The following is a 5,243-nucleotide window of genomic DNA, read 5'->3' as shown; positions in this document are numbered from 1 at the left end:
GGCGAAGGAGTCAGGTGTTCTGGCCTCTGGGCGCAGGGCTTCGGCTGTGTCAGCCTGGGCGGGCACTCCCCACTATCTGAGCCTGCGTGTGTTCAAAAGGCACGGGCAGAAGTTGGGCTAGCGGTCTCCAGCATATATGCTGGTTCCAGTCTCTGCAGGACATGCGGGGAGCACTGTTGTACATTAGAATCCACCTGCTTGGGATGACAGGCTTGGACGGGCTATCTGGGTGTCCCAGACCCTGGGCAAACTGGTTCTGGGGGTGGTGGTGATGGTAGGGGGGCTAGAGAGGCCCTTTCAGCTGCCCGCAGAGACCTCCAGTAGGGTAAGCGGAGCTTGTGTCCTCTGCTTACACATGGGTCCCTCTCTTTCAGGATGGCTGGTGTTGGCTCCCGGGGAGGTAAGGAGGCTTAAGTCTCTTGGCAGGGGGAGGGTGCACTGTGGAAGCCACCCTTCCTCTCAGAACATGGAGGAAGGATGAGGGGCCAAACCCTCCAGGAGTGTGGAACACGCCCATTCCCGTGGATACCTCTGCCCCAGAGGGGGACACTCTCTCCCCTCCCACCCCCATCCCCCCAGTCCTGGTGAGCCGGGGCCAGGGGCCAGCTTTCCTGGAGCACCGCCCAGGTCCTGGCCACCTTGGGAAGGAGGTGGGGCTTCCCCCTCTAAGAGCTTGCCCCTTCTTTCTGCAGCTTCCCTGGGAGGCGGCGGTGGCGGCGGCAGCAGCAGCAAAGTCCGCGTCAACGTCGAGGAGTCAGTGGATGGGAAGGTGGTGTCTTCTCACAACAGAGAAATCTAAGTGACCGGTGCAGGGGACGGGGACCCACGGCCAGTCCCTGTTCTCTGGGAGCGCCCTGCTGCAAGGGGGTCCCTCTGCCTCCTTGGAGGCTTTGCCTGCTTGCTCCCCCCCAAACCCTTCCCCTCCACCCCATCTCCTCTGGCACAGGAGGTGGGGGAAGCAGTATCAATTGCATGGAGTCTGTTCATTCAATAAAGACTTGCTTTTCTTTTTGCAAATGTCTCTCGACAATGGGTCTGCTTGTTTTTGCTGGGTTCCAGGGGTCTCTGACCTCTGAGTAGGTCCAGGGTCCCCATACTGATTTCTCCCCTGACCTTGATGTCTTCCCTGCATGGTCATCCTTCATTCTTTGGGAAGCCCAGGTACTGGTGCCTGGGACAAACCCCGCTGGGGTGGCGGGAGCCGTGGATGGGGGCTGGGGCCTCCCTCATGGCAATCTGGAGCCCCTAGCACAGTGTCACTTAAGGAGCTCTGGTGGCGATGTGAGATAAGTGGTGGGCTGTGGACTGCCAGGTCTATGGTTCAAACCCACCAACCTCCACAAGGGAGAAAGGGGAGGCTCTCTCCTCCCACAAAGACATTCAGTCTTGGAGACCCTGTCTAGGGCCCCTATGCATCGTAGTGGGGTTGGATCTTTGGTTTGGGAGCACAGACCCGCTGGGTGGCGCAAGGGGTCGAGAGATTGTCTCCTAACTGCAAGGTTGGCGGTTCAGACCCACCCAGATGCAAGGCCCCCGTGATGCGCTTCCCAAAGGCCACAGCCTTGGAAACACGGCGGACACACAGGGTTGCCAGAGCCAAAATCCACTCGACCACCATTGGTGCCCAACGCTTGGCACATCAGATGCCACTTTAGTGACTGCCGGACCGCCCATCTCATGCGATCCTCACCATCTATATTATCCCTACCTTAGAAAGTGGGCTTGGGTCTGGGCTTTACATCTGTCCAGCAAGACCTGGTCCTTGCCAACATCATTGGCTGAGGTGTGTGTGGGCCCTACTCCTTGTCTCTGCCCAGCCGCCCGCCCGCGCCCCCCCTACTTGGGCTGCTGGATTCTCCTGACATCTCAAACAGCCCCTTCCCACCCCTCACGCCAGAACCTGCTCTCTAACAAAGCACTTCTGTTGGCATTAATGTGCCCAGAGGGAAGGACAGGAGCTCCAGGAAGTCCTCCGGGTTCCTCAAGCTTAAGTCCAAACAACCCCTTCCGTCCAGCTGCTCCTGCTTCCTCGTCCTCGGCCTGCTGCTTCTGGTCCCGGCTGCCTTCTCTGGACACCCTGGACAGAAGGAGAGGGTCTGTGGGGGACCTGGCTGGGCTGGGATCACCGTGAACCTGGGCGTTGGGGAGCGAGAACCGGTTTCTCAATCCTACAGGGAAGGGCAGTGTGCGGGTGTCTCTTTTCTGATCATGGGACCTTTAACTTTCTAAAAACTGTTTTATCGACAGATAGTTCGTATATCGTATGACTCGATGGTTTAATCACATTAAAAAGAGGCGTGCAGCCAACACCACAATCAATTGTTGGACACTGTTTTCTGTTTTGTATCATTATTATTAGCTCCCCTTTGCTCATCAACCTCCCCTGCCACCACCTTCTTGTTCTTGTTGGATGCCGTCAAGCTGGTTCCAAAGCACAGTCATAGCCCTAAGAGACCCCCGACCCAGTGACCGTCTGTGTGGCTTTACCTAGCCTGGCGGATTCCATATACACGTAGGGGAAAAGACCCCAGCTCAGCAACAATCCCAACATAAAGCAGAGAGAAACCTCACTGGGAAAGAAAGCAATAAAAGCCAGAACAAGTTTATAATGGGTTAAAAGGGAGATGAAGGTGCTAACTTTTAACCAAACTCCATCTGTGTAAGTCCACTTCCCAATGCACTCTGTCTGGTAGCAAGCCTATGCATGTCCCTGGTCAGTGGTCAGGGGATTCTACAGACGCTCAACCCACGGGGGCCCTGGACATGGATTTTGGGCTTCCCCTGCCATCCGGAGGAGAAGGGGCCTTCGTGAGAACCCCTGGGCCTGCTCAGAGGGCACACGTGTGTCTTGCTGGGTGAAGAGAGGGGGCATCTGCGCTTTCTCCAAACTCACCGCTCTGTCCTGTGAGTTTCTGAGACTGTCTCTCTCGATGGGCCTAGAGAGCCCTGTCTTTCTCCTGTGGAGGCGGCTGGTGGCTTTGAACTGCTGACCTTGTAGCTATCGGTCCATTGCATAATAACTGTGCCACCAGGGCACCACTCAAATCCAAGAAAACAAACTCACTGCAGGAAGCCCGTTCTGACTCAGAGTGACCCTACAGGGCAAGGCAGAACTGCCTTTGTGGCTTCAGAGACTTACAGGAGCAGAAAGCCTCGTCTTTTTCCCAGGGAGCGGCTGGTGGTTTCGAACTGCTGACTTCCAGGTTAGCAGCTCAGCGTGTAACCACTATGCTGCCGGGGCTCCCTAGAGTTCCACTCCCAAAACCCACTGCCAGGGACTCAGTCAATCCGCTGTGAGTTTCCAAGACTGTAACTATTTATAGGCATAGAAAGCCTCCATCTTTCTCCCAAGAAGTGACTGGTGGCTTTGAACCACAGACCTGGAGGATCTCAGCCCAACGGGCAACCACTGCACCACCAAGCAGAGCTCCACTAGAGGGTGGCTAGTGGGAGACTGTGCTTCCTAGAACACGTGCTGAGGCTCTGCTCCCTGGGGAAGGATACCGAGAGTTTTGAGAGCTGGCAGCGTGCCAGGCCTGGGCAGGCCGTCCCGTGGAAGGCCTCGTGATGCCTCTCAGAGAGGGCTGTGAGATTCGGGTGAGCTGGCAGGTCAGTTTTAGGCGAGGACGCAGGTCAGAGAAGTGAAGTCACTTGACTGAGGTCACGAACCGGGAGAGGAGGAAGCAGCTTGGGGCTGTTCTCTTTGACTCCAGAAAGACCCTTGCTTTCCCCTGCCGGCTTTCCTGGGTGACTCAGGTTGGTGGTCTGAACCCGGTGTGGAGGCGTGGCCCACGGTGGGGGACACTGTCAGAGAGGGGCGGCCTAAAGGACAGCTTAGAAAACTTCTGTGCAGGGTTTCAGCAGAGGTTTTCAACAGATGGAAACATTCTCGTGGTTGGTCCAACAGCAAACACACGTATCGATAGTTTCATGGATCAATACAGCTTCAAAGCTACACATGCCAGTTGACCTTTTGCACCCCAGAGTACGCTCCGGACAGAGCTGTCATTCTTACTCGGCAACCATGATGCTTCTGCGCTACAAGGGCTGCCGTCGCTGACTTGGCCAATTTCCCTGGCGTTGCCGTGTGGATACCGTGGTCGTACAATAAGTTGCCCGAGGATGAGGTGGTCACCGAGGAAAGGGCGGAGAAGAAGGAAGCCTGCCGGCTCAGTTCCTAGTCGTGTCATTCAGCGCGGAGAGGTTTCACGCAGCAGGCTGGTTGCAGCAGTCACACAACGTAAGCAGCATTGCAGCAACGTGCAGCTACTGTCTATTGCTCACGTAGTAGCCTACAAGGAAAACCCAGACACTCCTAAGGTGCCTGCGGGGTGTGGCACATGCGTGCAGGTCCACGGGGTGGGGTGGCGACCACAAGTTGCTGAGTTGGGGGACATCACTCCTAGTGACGCTGCCTTTAGCAGCCTCGCAGAGGCACCTTGGAAAGACGGGCTTGGCGACTTCAGAAAGGTCGCTCACAGCCTGACCCCCTGTGGAGCTGTTCTGTGGAGCACACACAGGGTCCTGGGGCTGGAACCAAGTCCGAGCAGGACAAGTACAACCGGCACCACCCAACCTGCCCCAGGCACTGGGGAGGTGGCGCTGAAGGGGGGAGGAAGCCAACAGCACCTTTCTTTTCTTTCATTAAAAGATCATTTTATTGGGGGCTCTTACGACTCTTATTACAATCCTGTATTGAGCTTATTTGTACATATGTTGTCATCGTTCTTTTCTAGACCTTTACTGTATATATACTCTAGTTCTTAAAGGCTTCCTCCCCACACTATCATGATCCCATTCTACCTTACAGATCTAGCTAGACCAGAGGATGTACACCGGTACAGATAGGGACTCGAAGGAGAGGGAATCCAGGACAGATGATCCCTTCAGGACCAGTGGTGAGAGTGGCGATACTGGGAGGGTGGAGGGAAGGTGGGGTAGAAAGAGGGTAACCGATTACAAGGATCTACACATAACCTCCTCTCTGGGGGACGGACAACAGAAAAGTGGGTGAAGGAGACATCGGATAGTGTAAGACATGACAAAATAATAATTTATAAATTATCAAGGGTTCGTGAGGGAGGGAGAAGCAGGGATGGAAGAGGAACATGAGGAATCAAGTAGAAAGCAAATGTTTTGAGAATGATGAGGGCAACAAATGTACAAACGTGCTTAACACAATGGATGTATGTATGGATTGTGATAAGAGTTGTACAAGCCCCCAATAAAATGATTTTTTAAAA

The sequence above is a fragment of the Echinops telfairi genome, unplaced genomic scaffold (assembly GCF_000313985.2).
Source record: "Echinops telfairi isolate 266 unplaced genomic scaffold, ASM31398v2 ScPeMD7_7458;HRSCAF=8496, whole genome shotgun sequence".
In the NCBI taxonomy this organism is placed as follows: domain Eukaryota; kingdom Metazoa; phylum Chordata; class Mammalia; order Afrosoricida; family Tenrecidae; genus Echinops; species Echinops telfairi.
The sequence above is the reverse complement of the archived record's forward strand: the minus strand, read 5'-3'. Positions refer to the sequence as shown.